This window comes from Oryctolagus cuniculus, chromosome 20, assembly GCF_964237555.1.
Source record: "Oryctolagus cuniculus chromosome 20, mOryCun1.1, whole genome shotgun sequence".
In the NCBI taxonomy this organism is placed as follows: domain Eukaryota; kingdom Metazoa; phylum Chordata; class Mammalia; order Lagomorpha; family Leporidae; genus Oryctolagus; species Oryctolagus cuniculus.
The window spans coordinates 10264070-10283134 of NC_091451.1; the positions used below are offsets into that span (position 1 = coordinate 10264070).

At 41.1% G+C, this 19065-nt stretch overlaps 1 protein-coding gene across 7 annotated transcripts in view; it reads right to left on the minus strand.

Moving 5' to 3' along the window:
• PPM1A (protein phosphatase, Mg2+/Mn2+ dependent 1A) overlaps positions 1–19065 on the minus strand; it is a 52897-nt gene that overhangs the window by 15130 nt on the left and 18702 nt on the right. The window contains exon 1 of one of the 7 annotated variants that reach the window (XM_008271818.4): positions 4177–4224. The exons of the other annotated variants lie outside the window; for them this stretch is intronic. The gene's annotated coding sequence lies outside the window, so the exon portion shown is untranslated. Of the gene's footprint in view, positions 1–4176; positions 4225–19065 lie in introns of those variants that run through there. 7 annotated transcript variants of the gene reach the window in all.

Below are 19065 nucleotides of genomic sequence, written 5' to 3' on the forward strand. Positions count from 1 at the left end.
AGGCAGACACTGAAAACTAGTTATCATTCATCCTTTACAGCAGTATTTATCACATTACTTTTCAGACACCAAATGGATACACATTAACATAAAGGTGAGTATTTTGATTGGAGGAAAGATAACCAACCATGATACCTTACAAGTAGACAATGTTTAAAAATTCTAAATCCTTCTAGTATTTTGCAAACATTACCTCATTTAACCTCAACAACCCTTTAAGGTGAGTGGTAATATTATCTCCAACTTACAGATGAAAAACCTTAGCTGAGATTAAAGAATTACAATAATGTCACTCAACTAGAAAGGACTCTCAAGTACCATTAACCCACCAAGGCAACGGTTCTCAACCCATGGTTGTACAATAGAATTATCTGTAGACCTTTTGAAAAAATAAAGGTTTCCAAACAAGAACTTGCAGGATAGGAATGGAAACTAGGCATCTGTATATTTAAAAAATTTCACACGTAACTGTAAGGCACAGCAAGATTACAGATCACTGGAAAAGATCAGGTGGAATGTACAAGGTAGAGGATGGGGGACAAGAGATGAACACACAGCCATCAAAGACAACAAGCCGATTCATAATGGGGTCAAAAGCAAGTACATGACAATATATATCAGGGAAGTTTTACAAGAGGAAAGACTCCACTATTCCAAGGAGGGAGATGTAAACTCATTAATAGACAAACCAACAGAAGAAAGCAGAAATGACAAATCTTCCTCCTCTTAAGAATTCCCAAACAAAATAAAGTATGTATGAACATACATTACAAAGTTAGACCAACCTGGATTTAAATTCTGGGCCCATTAATAACTGTATGACTATTTAACTTTTCTGCATCTCTCTCCATATCTGTCTAAGAGGGTACTCATTTTACAGGCTCCTATGAAGATTAAATAAGTCATTCAATGCACTTAGCATATTGTCTAGCATACTATAACTCTCAATATATGGTAGAAATTATAATATTTGTTTCACTATTTTTTCTGTCAGAAGGAAAATTCAGTTATTCTAACCTTTCCTCCCTGCAAACAGTGGTGACTACCCTTAAACTTTAAATTTCTGTGTGATACACTTTAAAGCACACTTTAGGGGTTGCCATTGTGGCACAGTGGGACAAGCAGCTGCCTGTAACGTAGAAGTCCCATATGGGCACCTGTTCAAGTCCTGGATGTTCCAATTCCCATCCAGCTCTCTGCTATGGCCTGGGAAAGCAGAAGATGGCCCAAGTCTTGGGTGCCAGCATCCAAATGGGAGACCCAGAAGAGCTTCTGGCTCCTGGCTTTGCGCAGCTCCGGCCGTTTCAGCCATCAGAGAAGTAAACCAACAGATGGAAGACCTCTCTCTCTCTCTGCCTTTCAAGCAAATAAATAAATCTTAAAAAAAAAAAAAAAAGATGAATTCCAGTGTGTATCAGGTGGCAATGGTAAATAAACACTGTTCCTTTCACTCCAGACGTGTGATTGTGTTTTCTGAGCTGAGGTATATACTTCTTACTATAGTCACAATCAAAAGCTTGAAACTCGGGGCTGGCACCCTGGCTCACTTGGCTAATCCTCCGCCTGCGGCACCAGCATCCCATATGGGTGCAGGGTTCTAGTCCTGGTTGCTCCTCTTCCAGTCCAGCTCTCTGCTGTGGCCCAGGAAGGCAGTGGAGGATGTCCCAAGTGCTTGGGCTCTTGTACTTGCATGGGAGACCAGGAAGAAGCACCTGGCTCCTGGCTTCAGATCGGCATAGTTCCAGCCGTAGCGGCCATTTGGGGGTTGAACCAACAGAAGGAAGACCTTTCTCTCTGTCTCTCTCTCTCTAACTCTATCTGTCAAAAAAAAAAAAAAAAAAAAAAAAAAAGCTTGAAACTCACTGCCTTAGAGAAACTCTTGCATATGTCCAGGTGATGGGGCAATCTTTTTGAAGAACTGTTAATATCAAACACTGGAAACAATCTAACTGCTCATTAGAAGGCAAAATGGGTAAATAATAGAATACCAGGTAGCAAAACTGGTTTTACTATAAGAAGTATTCTTAAAAAGAAAGGGCAACATGGGGGAAGATGCAGCAAAGCACTTCTATGTACATCCTTGTTACAGCGTAAAACAACACGCAGGACACACACTCCATTCAGGACAGCAGCTCCAAGAGAACAGGGACTCAGCTTCGTTCACTGGCAGCCCCTCCCTCCGGACAGAGCCTAACACAGAGCAGAAGTGCAAAAAAATGTGTTGAATTACTAGTTTCTGTCTGGGGAGCAAAAGAGAGAAGGGCTTCAGGAAAGGGCCTGAAATGGCCCACTGTCAATGTAATTCATATTTCCTGGGCTTTGAAGCAGTAACAGGGACTTTAGGCACATAATTTCTGCTTTATCTTTTAGTTTTTTTTTTTTTTTGGCTTGGTTTTTTTTTTTTTTTTTTCCTTTAATTTGAAAGGCAGAGTAATAGAACAAGGGAAAGACAGAGAGAAAGAGGTAAGAGATCTTTCATCTGCTGGTTCACTCCCAAAACGGCCACAACAGCCAAGGCTAAGCCAGGCTGGAGCCTGGAGGCTGGAGCAGCTCACATTCAGACTGGCTCTCCAACATGGATCATCTAAGGGAAACTATATTCCTTCCTAGGTTACTTTAATTAAGAAATCAAAGAAAATAAAAACAGGAGCCAAAGAAAACAAAACCAAGGAATGTTTCAAAAGCACTCAGGATCGGGGCCGGCGCTGTGGCGCAGCGGGTTAAAGCCCTGTCCTGAAGCGCCGGCATCCCGTGTTGGTGCTGGTTCGAGACCTGGCTGCTCCTCTTCCGATCCAGCTCTCTGCTATGGCCTGGGAAAGCAGTGGAAGATGGCCCAAGTCCTTGGGCCCCTGCACCCGTGTGGGAGACCTGGAGGAAGCTCCTGGCTTCGGATCTGCACAGCTCTGGCTGTTGCGGCCATCTGGGGAGTGAGTGGATGGAAGACCTCTCTCTCTCTGCCTCTCCTCTCTCTGTGTAACTCTGCCTTTCAAACAATAAATAAAATCTTAAAAAATAAAAAAAAAATAAAATAAAAAGCACATAGGATTTTCTTCAGTTTAACTTAGATTTCCCACTAAACGAATGCCTCTCTGCTTCATTCTTCCTATAGCCCATATCCTCACACCACACAACTACATAACAGGTGGTTAAGGCTAATAACATCTAATAGTTACAGCAGAATTACTACTAGCCACTGTCCTACAGTTGTATATGTTAACTTCTTTTATCTTCACACCAAAAGATAGGTGCTACTCTTACCCTCTTCCACAACTGAAGAACCGGAGCTGTGAAGTTAAGCTGCCTACTCAAAGTCAACAGCAGTTGCCTCATTTCAGTGCCACTATTCCCTCAGCTAGACTGCGGAAAGGGGAGCGCAGGCATTAGGCTTAGGACACTTAGTCCCCATTAATCCAGCCTCTCTCAGCTTCCTCATCTGTACAGTGGACAGATTAATACTCACCACTGACTACTGCAGAACGTTTAAATGATGCAAAAATGAGGCATGCGGGGCCAGCGCTATGGCGTAGTAGGTTAAACCTTGGCCTGCGGCACTGGTATTCCATGTGGGTGCCAGTTCCTGTCCTGCCTGCTCCTCTTCCAATCCAGCTCTCTGCTAATGGTCTGAGACAGCAGTTGAAGATGGCCCAAGTGCTTGGGCCCCCACACCTATGTGGGAGACCTGGATTGAAGCTCTTGGCTCCTGACTTCAGATCAGCCCAGCTCTGGCCACTGTGGCCATTTGTGGGGTAAACCAGGATGGAAAACCTCTCTCTCTGTCTCTCCCTCTCCCTGTCTCTAACTCTCCTTCTCAAATAAATAAATCTTAAAAAAAAAAAAAAAAATGAGGCACTCAGCAAATGGAAACTAATTATGACTACTGTTGCTACATACATAGCAACATCTAGATTCCAACCTCTTCTAACAGGGACCTTACTCTCTTTTATAGGTCAGTCCAGTACTTATTTCCCAGATGTGCATTCGAAAGTATAATAAATAAGACTTTTGAAAAATATACACAAGAATGTAACAAAAACACTAAATTTAACAAATGAAGTCAATCATTTGATAAAATTTGAGGACCCATTCCACAGCAACTGCAAAAATATGGTCAAGAAAAAATGACTAATTTTGTGATTGGACTTTTACACATGATCACTGGTGATTCAGAAATCTTACCTCGTTGGGTTCTGAGTGATCTGTGGAGTCCTGGGAAGCAGCCAAGCGTATGCTAAATAAATTCAGTTGGCTATGTAAATGTAATACCAGAAAATTATTTTACTATAAATACTATGTTTACATAGTCACCTTGTATCAGCAGACATCTAAGCAGTATTTTATTTCGATTATTAAATTGGCATGCATCTAGAAGTGGTAAAGATCAAAGGAATTCAATTAATTAGCCCATGAAAGTTGAAGTCAGTTTCTGAGAGAAATTACGAATTCTTGCCTGAGGTCTTTACTCTTGAATATACACTGGGTCTGACCACAGCGGTGGCTATTTTTATCAGTTGATCTGAACTTTTTAAAACAGGGTAGTAGTACCATGACAATCATGAGACTTAACTACTCTTTGATATAATCACAGAATTTAGTGAACATTTTGTCTTTTGAAACTAAACTAATCCCTAATTGAAAAATTAAGGTTGGGCCAGTGAGTTATTCATTAAAATTCAGCCACTGTCTTTTATATAATATGCTTTCCATATTTTGATTTATTTATTTATTTTGAACGTCATAGTAACAGAGAGAGAGAGAGATCTCCCATCTGTTGATTCACTCCCCAAATGGCCGCAACAGCCAGACTGGACCAGGCCAAAGCCAGGAGCTAGGAGCTTCATCCTGGTCTCCCACATGGATGTAGGGACCCAAACACTTGGGCCAGCTTCCATTGCCTTCCCAGAGCATTAACAAGGATCTGGATGGGAACTAGAGCAGCCGAGACTCGAACAGGTGCCGATAGGGAATGCTACCATTGCAGGTGGTGGCTTAACCCAGTCTGCCACAAAACCTGCCCCAGCCACTGTGTTTTTTATAAAGGAAACAGCGGAATATTGAACCTGGTCATTTGGCTTAATCCATTCATTATTATACCAAAGAACAATTTTCAAAACCCCTGTCTGCATTATTGTCAAGATCCCCTGGGGCTGGCACTGTAGTGCAGAGGGTTAACACCCTGGCCTGAAGCGCCAGCATCCCATATGAGTGCTGGTTCAAGACCTGGCTGCTTTACTTCCCATCCAGCTCTCTGCTATGGCCTGGGAAAGCAGTGGAGGATGGCCCAATCCCTTGGGCCCCTGCACCCACGTGGGAGACCCGGAGGAAGCTCCTGGCTCCTAGCTTCGGATTGGCACAGCTCCGGCCATTGCGGCCATCCGGGGAGTGAACCATCGGATGAAGACCTCTCTCTCTCTGTGTAACTCTTTCAAATAAATAAATAAAATCTTCAACAACAACAAAAAAATCCCCTAAGCATTAGCCTTGAAGTAACAAGAGTTAGTCAACAAAGAATATGAATAGAGTCCTTAAAAAACTGAATAATAAAACTCTACAAGGTATTTTCTGATTATCTAGTCTAATACAGAATCCCTTGTAGGAAAAATGATATTCCCTTAGTATCTGATGTCAAAATTCTTAAGATTAACCCTACTTTTTCTGAGAAGCACTACCTTGATCAGATACTTAAGAGGGTGGTCAGGCTCAAAAGATATACTCAACAGAAGATCACTCACTGCTACACAGGCATCTCAATGACTGTGGATGTTGGTAACTTCGTTTGATAAGCACTAAAATAGGCTTATTATAAACATTTGGGAGGAAAATCTGGAGACCTGCATTAAAAGCAGCAGCTCCTTGGAGAAAGAGGAGGAAAAAAATAAACACCAGCTAACAGCACAGGCAGTGGTATACAACAGGGCAACATCCAAGTTATTTGTAGATGGATGTGGAGTATACTCACTACTACTACCAAATGTCTATATTCTACACTGCTCACTAGTGCCTACACAGTGGACTCTGTCCTCAACGATGAAGACACTCGGTTGACCTCTGGAATGTACATTACTGAAGCATAGATTAAGCAATATATTGCAAAGCTGGAATTCCATGAAGAATCATATGCTCCTTGTGACATGTCTGTACGGGATAATTTAGGCTACACAAACCACTTTTACCTTGCCAAGCTATATGACATAGTAATTGAAAAACTATGCTTTGTAACCCAACACAGCCATTTCTGCTATCTTCCAGGGCAAAGATAAACAGAAACAACCATAGTGGCCATTTGTGGGGTGAACCAACAGAAGGAAGATCTTTCTCTCTCTCTCTCTCTCTCTCTCTCTCTCTCTCTCTGTCTAACTCTGCCTGTCAAAAAATAAAAATAAAAAATAAAGACACTCATGCATCTTACCCATTAAAAAAAAATCTTCATGGAACTGTTTTCCCTTTAGCTACCCCACCTGCCTGTCTTTTTCCCTTTAAACTTGGAAAACGTGTTAGCTGGCTGCTCCACCAAAATCGAGTTCCTCCAAGTCACTGAATCCAAGAGACATTTTCAGCCTTGATTCAGCGGACTACTTGCAGCAGTATTCACCACAACATTCCTCCTGCAACACGCTTCCTGATGGCTTACAAGATGCTGCACACTCCTGGTTTTCCCTCTACCCCTAACCTTCCCCCCCGTGTCCTTGGGAGGCTCCTCCTCATCTCACAAGCTGCCAAATACTGGCCCTCCCAAGGTACAGACCTGGGTCCTCTTTCCATGAGGGTGCAGGAAGGCTCCTTAAGATTTCCTTTACCATCACCAAAGGCCAAGGACATGGCTAACACCTCCTTCTATCATCTCCTGTCGGTCCACCAAGTCTCATGGATTGTATTTCCTAAATATTCATAAATCTTCACTTACTTTCTTTCTCCCACACCCTAGTCTCCAAGCTACACCACCCCCACTGTGGAAGCCCAGCTTCCTCTTTTGCCTCTTCACATGCACGCTGACACCCCTCCAACTGGCATTCCAAATTGCAGCCCAAGTAAACCTTTCACAATAACAAATTTCATCCTATCACTCCTGTACTAAAAGGCTTTCAGTGGCCTTCCACTGTTCAGAGTGGGGACAGAGGGATACAAAAATTGCTTCATATGGCTCACGGGAAAGCTCTGAATGGCCCACTCCTTTCACTTCTTCCTGTTCCTCCACCACATTCCCTACTCCAACCACAAAGTCTTTCCTATACTACCTAGTACTTTTTACGCTTCCTTCCTCCAAATTCACTAACAAATGCTACTGCCGCTACCTAAAATGCTTTCCCCTCATCCCTTAATCTGGTTAATTCCTACTCATTCTTCAGATTTTAATTCAAACACCAGCTTTTCAGAAGCCCCTTCTTGAATTCCTTAGGTCAGTTCCCCAGCACAGAGCACACAGCTGACCAACAATCATTATTTCCTGAATACATGAACTCAAAGAAAAATCAGATGCAAATAAAAATTTGATAACGAGTGCACCCAGAGAGTACATACACATACTCATAGAAAAGTAAGACACTCTGAGGGAGAAAACAAGAAGAGAACAAAGTTTTCCTCAGTTCTCAAAGTTTCCTCAGTTCCTTCTGAAACTCACGAAGCTCACTGGACTAACCACTGAAAATCCACTCTTGTTGGCAGGTGTTGTGGCCCAGTGGGCTAAACCGCTGCTTGGGATGCCCGCTTCCCATGTCAGAGTGCTGGTTTGGGTCGTGGCTACTCCACTTCCAGTCCAGCTTTCTGCTAATGCATCCTGGGAGGCAGCAGTGATGTATAAGCACTTGGCTCTCTGCCACCCAGGTGGGAGGCCTGGACTGAGTTCTGGGCTCCTGACACCAGCCTGGCCCAGCCTTGGCTGCTGTGGGCATTTGGGGAATGAACCAACAGGTAGGAGCTCTCTCTCTTGCTTTCCCTGTTGCTATGCCTTTCAAATAACTAAAAAATATAAAAATGTTTTAAAAAGACCCACTCCTAGTCACCCATGACTACAGAAACTGAATGAACAAATACCATAATGTAAATAAAATCCTGGACAAAAACATGAGTAATCGTCAAAACAAAGTTATGAAATGGGTATTAATCAGAACAGCTGCAAAACTGAACCCTAAAAAACCACAGAGAATAGAGTTCTAAAAGTTCATGGACTTGGAATCACACAACACAAACTATTACTCATGTGCATATGCTGCGTGGGGAAGGAGGCAGGAGACATTTCAGGACACTCCAGGGACACAAAGTGCATACCCATTCCCTCTTCATTTAAAAACAAATCCCGCCAGCGCCGCGGCTCACTAGGCTAATCCTCCGCCTGCGGTGCCGGCACACGGGGTTCTAGTCCCGGTCGGGGTGTCGAATTCTGTCCCAGTTGCTGCTCTTCCAGTCCAGCTCTCTGCTATGGCCCAGGAGTGCAGTGGAGGATGGCCCCAGTGCTTGGGCCCTGCACCTGGAGAAGCACCTGGCTCCTGGCTTTGGATCAGCACAGCGCGCCTGCCGCAGCGGCCATTGGAGAGTGAACCAACGGTAAAGGAAGACCTTTCTCTCTGTCTCTCTCTCTCTGTCTCTGTCTCTCACTGTCCACTCTGCCTGTCCAAAACAAAACAAAACAAAACAAATCCCAGCCAAACAAACATCTACTCACTGTGTTCTAAAGCCAAGTTCATCTCTGTATGGCTTTTCTTTTTTTTTTTTTTTCTTTTTTAAACTTTTATTTAATGACTATAAATTTCCAAAGTACGACTTATGGATTACAATGGCTTCCCCCCCATACCGTCCTTCCCACCCACAACCCTCCCCTTTCCCACTCCCTCTCCCCTTCCATTCACATCAAGATTCATTTTCGATTATCTTAATATACAGAAGATCAGCTTAGTATACATCAAGTATGGATTTCAACAGTTTGCTCCCACACAGAAACATAAAGTGAAAAATAATAGATGATTTTTTTTAAACGATGATGAAATCAGAGCAGACCTATTGTCATGTTTAATCCCAGTGAGAGTCAAGTTGGGAATTGATAATTTCTTTTTCTTTCTTTTTTTTTTTTTTTTACAGAGGATCAGTTTAGTATGCATTAAGTAAGGATTTCAACAGTTTGCACCCCCATAAAAACACAAAGTGAAATATATTGTTTGAGTACTCGTTATAGCATTAAATCTCAATGTATGGCTTTTCTTTAGTTTAACTTCACATTACAGAAGAAGTGACAAGTAATCTGAATTCTTAAAAATAACACATCCAGAAAAACAAAATCCAAAATATAAAGAGAACTTAGAAAATTGTCCCACTATTCAATTATTACTAGGGAGATACTCCTTTTATGTCTTCAGGATTCAAAATTTTAACAGCACAGCACATATAAAATGCAAAGAAAAAAAAGGAACTCGCCTTTCCATAAGAGTAAAGTTACAGGTCTATGCAATATGTGCCTTTAGCTTAATATCTAACTTTCCTCACTCAAAAATGAGTGACCTCATTAGTTGCAAATTAAGCTTGTTCTAAGAAATGTGTAAGAACTGAAAAGACTAAAATTCTAGGAATACCCAGATAAAAATCATTAGTAAATTAATATTTTAGTCCAAAATTATCCTGATGAATTAATTCCTACTTAAAAACTCCTATTTTCAATTCCATGATGAAGGGTGATTTAAAAAAAGAGACAGTTTTACTATAGAAACATCAATTTCTAAGAAATGAAAAAAGAAAAAACAGCTGCAATTTTGGCCTGCAAGTTGGTAGCCTGAATCTGATCTTCATATGTGCTGTAAGTCCCTCCCGCACCAGACAACATGTGCTCTCACCACCACTTCGCACTAACCACACCCAGCCTACTTCAGCTACCTTCCCACCATGGCGTCTGATTCTGCGTCAAGGCTCTAACAACATACAGTGATGAGGATTTACCCTAGCTGGATTTCTTACTAAAGGGGCTGCCTCCTCACCCAACAACAGCAAAGCAAAATACTTCAATAATGGTCCCCAAAGTTATCAGGTCCTAATCCTGTAAATGTTACCTTATTTGGAAAAAAAGTTCTTTACAGAAATGATTAAGAATCTCTAGATGAGAGGGTAATCCTGGATTAGCCAGAGGCCTATAAATTCGATCATGTGTTCTCAAGGGAGAGAGGAAGCAGTGCCACTCGGGGACAGGAGTGGCTGCAAGGTGCCATCGGCGACCAGGAGGTGGAGAAAGCCAAGCACAGGCTCACCCTTCACGCCTCTGGACTGAGCACACCCCTGCTGGCACCTTCACGCTGGCCCAGTGAAACTAATCTTGGACTTGTGGTCTCTCGTACTACAGAAGGCAGTAATCTGTACTGTGTCCCATCATGACATGTGTGGCAGTTTGTGACAGCAGCCACAGGAACAAATCAATACTCAATAGCAGGGACCCTGTTGGAAAAGAAAATCCCAACTGGTAAAAATCTTGCAAGTTCAACAAGCAGCAAGAGAAAAATCAATAAAGTTTCTTACCTACCTAAAAAAAGTTAACAGGACCAGCTCTCTATCATCTCTCAAAAAATGAATATTGGGGCCAATGTTGCGGAGCAGTGAGTTAAGCTCCTGCTCCCAACACCAGCCTCAGAGCACCAGTTCCCATCCCAGCTGCTTTGCTTCTAATCCAGCTCCCAGCTATTGGGCCTGGGAAGGCAGCAGAAGATGGCCCAAGTATTGGGCCCCTTCTACATGTGGGAGAGCTGGATGGAGTGCCTCTCCATCATTCTGCCTTTCAAATAAATAAATCAGTCTTCAAAACATGGAATACTGTAGTCAACCTGGTAATTCTACATAGTTCAGCCTGTCATTTTAAACTCCAAGCAGAAGATGGGAATGGTATCTGGCATCTTGAGAGGAAAGCCAAGAAACATTTAGTCACTATTTTTGGCCAAACAACAGAAAAAACTGCCATCCTTTACACAAAAAAACAGAAACAAAATTTATGGAAATCACATCAAAGTTCTGAAGTAAAAAGCAATAGTTTTAAAAAGTACTCAAGGCCGGCGCCGCGGCTCAATAGGCTAATCCTCCGCCTTGCGGCGCCGGCACACCAGGTTCTGGTCCCGGTCGGGGCGCCGGATTCTGTCCCGGTTGCCCCTCTTCCAGGCCAGCTCTCTGCTGTGGCCCGGCAGTGCAGTGGAGGATGGCCCAAGCGCTTGGGCCCTGCACCTGCATGGGAGACCAGGAGAAGTGCCTGGCTCCTGGCTTCGGATCAGCGCGATGTGTCGGCCGCAGCGGCCACTGGAGGGTGAACCAACAGCAAAAGGAAGACCTTTCTCTCTGTCTCTCTCTCACTGTCCACTCTGCCTGTCAAAAATAAAAATAATAATAATAATAAAAAGTACTCAAGAGGGGCCAGCATTATGGCACAGCGGGGCAGGCAGCCACTGGTGATGTCTAGTTCAAGCCACCAGTGATGACTAGTTCAAGTCCCAGCTGCTCCACTTCTGATCCGGCTCCCTCCTAATGGGCCTGGGAGGACAGCAGAAGATGGCCCAAGCACTTTGGAGGGAGGCCCAGATTAAGTTCCAGGCTCCTGACTTTAACCTAGCCCAGCCCAGCCACTGGTGACCATTCAGAGAATGAACCAGCCAGTGGAAGACCTTTTTCTCTTTCACTGCCTCTCTAATTCTGCCTTTCAAATAAGTATCTTGGGGGAAAAAAGGACGCCAGGACAAGTCACAGCTTGAAGAAGTTACCCAGAAAACAGAAGAAAAATATGTAACAGCTTATATATAAAGAAATTACAAAAAATTTGGTTTAAGAATCAAAAGATAAAAAAAATAACAAACCAGAATACAAAAGTCAGGCATTTGGTGCAGCAGCTAAATCACCACTTGAGATGCCTGCATTTCACACCCCAGTGCCTGGTGTCAGTCCAGGCTCCTCTGCTTCCCCCCAGCCAGCGCCCAGCTAGTGTGCACCCAGGGAGGCAGCAGTGATGGATCAGGCAGTCAGATCCCTGCCACTCACAGGAGAAACCCAGACGGGGTCCAGCCCCGGCTGTGCAGGCATTTTAGGAGTGAAGCAGCATATGACTTTCTCTTTTAGATAAAAATGTAAAATTTTAAAAATTGGTTAAGATGGTATCAGCAGGGATAAGGAAAGAAATTGAAGACATAAAAATTGCAGTACTTAGTGTTATGAGAAATAATGGAGAGGAGGGAAGGACCTACAGCTAACAATAAACAAGGAGTAAAAACTGAAACAAGAACAAGCAAATTGAGAAGACTGGAGAACAGAAACAAGCAAGGCAGACTGAACAGCTTAATTAGCACATTGCAGAAAGAAAATTAAATAATAGAAGAGAAACTAAATTCCAAAGAAAGAAGAAATTTATCCTAAGCTAAAGGAAAAAAAATCTGAACTGGAGGAGTTCATCAAGTAGTAGTTAAATTTAGTAGAAACTGACCTAATCTGGTGAAGATAATTAATTAAAAAAAAAAAAACCTAAAGATGCCCAGAAAATAAATAAAAACAGACAAATCAGGTTGGCTTTGGACTTCTCTGCAACATTAGATGACAGGCAATAATAAAGTAATGCCTATAAATGCTGTGGATAAAGAGGTATATTCCAAGAATTCCATGCTCAGCAAAATTATTTACATGTGAAGGTAGCGAAAAGAAATATGCCAGCCCTAAAGCAGGGCTATCCATCATCCATGTTCCAATTCCAAAAAAACCTACTTAAAGATGATTCAGGCAATCAAGAAATTTATCAAGAAACTTAAATATGCAGATGTCATAGTACAAAAGCACTTTGAGGTAAGCAAAAACACACTAGGCAAATGTCATCAAACAGCCATCAACAACTGTACCATAAAATCAGAGAACAAGAGATGAAATAAAAACAGGAGAAGAGCTATCTTTTAATTAGTGAAAGGGGTAGTCTTAAATTGTAAATGAAATTATATAAATTTTTATGTGTCAAATAATTAATAGATTGATCCAATAATTTAACTTGCTGAAATCAAGTTATGCTTTCTGTTCGAACACACCTGAAACATTAAAAAAGCATTTATGGGATTATATACTGAAAAAACACAAGTTTTATAGATTCCTAATACAGTCCTCATCCCATTCCCTGGAAAAAAGCAAAGAAAATAAAATGATCCAGATCACATTATCCGATATGAATAAAATAACAGCAGATATTAGTAACAGAAAATTCTTCCTTTGCTTCCTTGCCAACACTTGTTAGTGTTTATCCTCTTGGTAATAGCCATTCTACCTGCGGTGAGGTGATACCTCACCGTTTAAGAGAACAGTTTAAGAGAACCTTAAACATTGGAAATTTTTAGAAATCATACGCTGAGGCCATTCTGCAGTAAGTTTGTATATTTCTATAATTACAGAATATTTAGAAACAAAAATAGAAAAAAAAACTTCTTTTCAAATTCTGAGATGTAACCAAACCTAATTTAGAAAAACTCATGCTTTTAATAAAAAAAAAAAAAAGAGTATGCTACTCAACAAAAACTAAGAAAAAAAAGTATATTCACATGGAATTTAAACACCACCCACTCACAAAAGGAAAGCTAGAAGGATATAACATATTGTAAATATTATGACAAAACATAAGTTATATGAAAGAAAACTAGGTAAACCACTAGCTAGTCTAATCAAGAAAAACAATTATGGGGCAGGCATTTGACCTAGTAGTTTAAGATGCCCGTGTACATCAGGGTATTTGACAATGCTCCTGACTCCAGCTTCCTGCTACTACAGACCCTTGTGAGAGACCCAGATTGAGTTTCTGGCTCCCAGCCAGACACCAGCCAGACCCAGACCACTGTGTGCATTCGCAGAGTGAACTAGTGGATAGCATTTTTCTCTCGCTCTCTACCATGCCTCCCACCCTCCTCTCCAAACAAAAAAAAACATTTAGGAAACAATCAGGCTATCTTCATATCACAGAAATTTATTTTTTAAAGATAACACACGATGAATCTGAAAATATGGAGGACACTGTCAAATCTTAGAGACAAATCACTAACTTTTTTTTAAGTGCTGGAGTGAAGACCAGTAATTCTGGAGCACAGGTGGGTTTGTGCCACCGTGGTTAAGATACTCAGATCCCACATCAGTCTCCAGTCGGTTCTGCTCTCAATGCTAGCTTCCTGCTAATGCGCCCCTGGGAGGCACCAGATGACAGCTCAAGAAGTTGGGTCCCTGCTGCCCGCTTGGCAGATGTGGACTGAGTCCCCAGCTCCCACACATTAGGGAAGTGAACCAGCAGACAGTAGCCCACGCTCTCACACACTGCCCATCTTTCTGCCTCTAAAATAAAAATTTTATAAAACCTGAAACTCCAGAGTTGCTCATGAACTGAACATTTTTCAAAAGAAGATATACAAATAGCCACCCAATTTATGAAGAAATGCTCAACATCACTAACCATCAGGAAATGCAAATCAAAATCATAAAGAGGTATCACCTCACCGCAGGTAGAATGGCTATTACCAAGAGGATAAACACTAACAAGTGTTGGCAAGGAAGCAAAGGAAGAATTTTCATATACCACTGATAGGACTGTAAGTACAGTTATCACAGAAAACAGTATGGAGGCGACTCAAAAACTAAAAACAGAACTAGCACAGGATCCAGCAACGCCACCACTGGCTCTTTACCCAAAGGAGATGAAACCAGCAAGCCAAAGAAACATCCCCACTCAAACATTTACTGCAGTATTATTCACAACAGCTGAGATGTGGAATGAACTGAGGCATCCAGCAAGAAATGAATGGATAAGGGGCCGGCACCGTGTTCACTTGGTTAATCCTCCGCCTGCGGCGCCTGCATCCCATATGGGCTACAGGTTCTAGTCCCAGTTACTCCTCTTCCAGTCCAGCTCTCTGCTGTGGCCTGGGAGGGCAGTGGAGGATGGCTCAGGTGCTTGGGCCCCTGCACCTGCATGGGAGACCAGCAAGGGGCACCTGGCTCCTGGCTTCGCAGCCATTAGGGGAGTGAAACAACGTAAGGAAGACCTTTCTGTCTCTCTCTGTCTATAACTCTACCTGTCAAAAAAAAAAAAAAAAAAAAAAAAAAAAAAGAATGGATAAAGGAAGTGTGGTATTTACATAAAATAGAATATCCAGTCATAAAAAAAAAAGAGTATCATTTTGCTTTTTTACAACATGGATGGAACCAAGACAAAACATTAGAAGCCAGGCACAGAAAAACAAATACCACAAATTCTCACTTGCAGAGGTAGAAAGTAGAACAGTGATTCCTGAGAGCCTGGGAAGGGTGTGGAGGTGAAAGAGGGCAAGAGGTGGCTACTGGGTACTGGGGTGCAGCAGGATCAAAGGTGCAACTTCTAATGTTCTACAGCACATCAGGATAACTATGGTTGACAACCACTAATTGCACATTTCAAAATAGCCAGTAGAGAGGATTTTGAAACAACTAATAAAATCTGACTATGCACATTAAATAATGGTATTGTATAAACGTTCAATTTCCTAAATTTGATTATTGAACTATTGCTATAAGGGGATGCCCTAAATCACATTCTTATGGGATTTACATTAGGTAGCTATGTGTAAAGGTCAACTGTATCTTAAGTGTTCAGCAAAAGCAAAAAGTAACAAGATGCATGTGTGTACACCAAGAGAATATGCATACACATACACATGTACACACTGCACACAGAAAACAACAAAAAGTTTATAAAACCAATGTGAGGGCCAGCACTGTGGCACAATGGGTTAAAACCCCGGCCTGCAGTCCCAACCCCAAAATTGGATATATTGAATATTTTGATTTTTAAAATATTTTTTAGTGGCCGGCCTATGGCAAAGCAGTTAAGCCGCCACCTAAATCACCAGCATCCCATATGGGCACTGGTTGAGTCCCAGCTGCTCCACTTCCGATCCAGCTCCCTGCTAATGCACCTGGGAAATGCATCCACGTGGGAAACCTGGAGGAAGTCCTGGCTCCTGGCTTTGAATTGGCTCAGCTCCAGCCACTGAGGCCATCTGGGGAGTGAACTGGCAAATGAAGACCTCCCTCCCTCTCTCTCTTTCAAATAAATAAAATAATTTTTTTTTTAAATGTGCTAAAATGTAATAGCTGGTCATTTAGCTAATTATAGGAATTCACTGTACTTTTGTCAACTTTATTTTGAAAATAATTCAAATGTAAAGAAAGTTATTAAAAATAAAAGTGTACCACATGAAATGATTTTAAAGCCAAGTTTTTTTTTTTTTTTTTCTTTTCAAGATTTTATTTATTTGAAAGGCAGAGTGAGAGACAGAGACAGAGAGGTTTCCATACACTAGTTTTCTCCCCAAATGGCCCTAACAGCCAGGACTAAGTCAGGCCAAAGCCACAAGCCAGGCGCTCCTCTCAGTCTCCCACATGGGTGCAGATGCCCAAATACTTGGGCCATCCTCTGCCATCTTCCCAGGTGCATTAACAGGGAGCTGGATTGGAAGTAGAGCAGTTGGGACTTGAACCTGTGCCCATAGGAGATGCCAGTGTTGCAGGTGGCAGCTTAACCTGCTATGCCACAACACCAGTCCTCAAACCAGGATCTTTCAAACACTAAAGGAATATATTCTGTAACTCTCAAGTTACCTATAGATCAGAGGAAAAAAAACTTTCCACTTCTTTTGACAAATCATTATCTTGATATAAAATCTGACAAAGATTGCATTAAAAAATAAAACTACAATCCAAACACACTCATTAATACAGATGAAAAATCTGTGAATAATAAAAATATTACAAATATTTAAGGACTGGTGTTGTGGCATAGCGGCTTTACCTGCTACGCCACAGCGCCAGCCTTAAACTTGATTTCAAATTACAGCACTTAAGAGACAGTGCTGATGGTAGAATAAATTGATCAGGGGAAGAGAACGGAGACTCCAGAAAGTGAGCTATGGGAACAGAGATTAGTAAGTGGTGCTAAAACCAGTGATTTGCTCTGCTCTCACCCATGGTGAGTGGTTGAATCTCTACTTCATACCTTAAGCTATGAGATCAAAGGTTCAAGTCTGAAGTACTAGTAAAACCATACCAGTATATCCAGGCAAGTATGAGGCTACTTCAAAAAGTTTGTGGGACAATACAATTAAAAAACATTTATTTTGGTGCAAAAATGTTTTGAATTCATGCATAGCTTTTCCCTAAACACATTTCCATGAACGTATTAAAGACCCTGATATTCCTATAATCTGATGGTAGGGAAGGAGTTTCTAAAGATGACAATAATAGTACAAAGGAAAATAAAAACAGTGATTCCAGAGGAATAAAACTTCTACACTATAAAACAAAGTTCATAAGTCTGAATTGCAAACATCTCTATCAGCAAAATATAAGATAAAGACTTAACATTCCTATAATAAGATTCTTATACAACAAAAAACAAACACTTAAAAGGAAAAAAAATGAAGAACACAAATAGGTGATTCAATGAACAAAAGAACACAAATAGCTAAAAAATACATGGATCAAAGACCACCCTCAGTAGCTATGAAACACAAATTGATTTTTACATATTACCTGGCCACTACAGGTAAAGGAGTAGAAAATTTACTCATACTTCTCAGAGGTAATAAGCTGAGTTCCATCTGAATGATACATAGGATATACTAAAACAGCAAGTAACAAAAACAGTCCACAGACACAGGCTTTACAGCCTGGACTTCATGGTAGCCATGAAGCCCAGGAACTGTTAACACATCTTTTTTCACGTCAACTCCCTGGAACATGTTAACATAGTAATAGAGTTTTCTAACATATACATTTATTGTACAGAATCAGAAAAACAGCAAAATAATGGTTCTTTATTCGACACAGTACAGCTTACCTGTATTTAACAATTTATCTTGTCTCATACTTTCTAAATATTCTTAAATCATAGCAATCTTCAAATTTCCACACCTATCTTAAGTTAGAATTCTCTCATAGAGTCTATTAGTCTGCAATTCACAGAACCAAGATCTCTAGAATGTCCCTAAAATTGCCCTCAGGACTGCAAATATTTTCAGATCCCTCTGGTTAAACACACTTTTAATCAAACTCAACCCGGTAGGTTAGCCAGTTAAAGCTTAAGTTTCTCCTACAATACAGATCACCTAAAAAACAGTAATGAAGATTTATATAAGGAAAATCTTTTGTCAAGACAGGAATTCTTGTTTTTAAAAACAAATTTACATATACATATTTTGTAAACTTGGTTTTCTTACTATACACCTGCATTTAAATCAGATAACACACTTTCTCAGTTAAATAATGAATCTCAATTGATGTAAAGAAAATGTAACCTACTTTCATTACCTGGTCCTTAAACAAATGATACACAAAATATTACCAGCAACATTTCTGATACAGAATTGAATTTAGGGTTTAAAGCAGGTCATCCAAGTATTCACAGTTCCCAAGCGTTTGCAGTCCCCTCCCCGCCAATTTCCACTCTGCACTCTGTCAGGGCACTTGCAGTCAGCTCTTAGAACTCACAAACAATTCTGATTCAAACACAAAGCACCTCTGCTCTCAAACTGAGGTCAGGTCTCCTTTGGCAGTGGCATTTCCTCAGTTAGCTTCATTTTCTGGCCATTGGTAGACATCTAAAGCAGACCACTGAGCGTGTGGAGCACCAGGAATAGGTTTCTATCCCCAATCTGAAATCCCTGAAGGATGGTACCAGATAGTCCTCTAGGAAATCTCTCTGAAAAATAATCCCAAGGTGATATGTCTTTCTCACTCTACTGCCTCCAACCCAAAGATCTTGGAATAACTCAGAATATACGATTATGGCTCAGTTTCAAAATCCAGACACAAAGTTCTAGAAGAAAAGTATCTTAAGAGTATTAAATCTCATCAGAAAAGGCACATATCTTTGGTGCTTCACTGATACATGACTAAAGCTCAAAATTCAGAACTGAAAATTTTTTAAAATTTCACCCTTCTTATCTTGTAACATATCACATCTTTGCCTTTTGCTTCTTCCCACTATGCCTTATTCTTTCCTAAACACAAATTCAGTATCATTGAATTTTTAACTCTTTCTATTTTGCTCTTACCACTTTGCCCCTCCCCAGC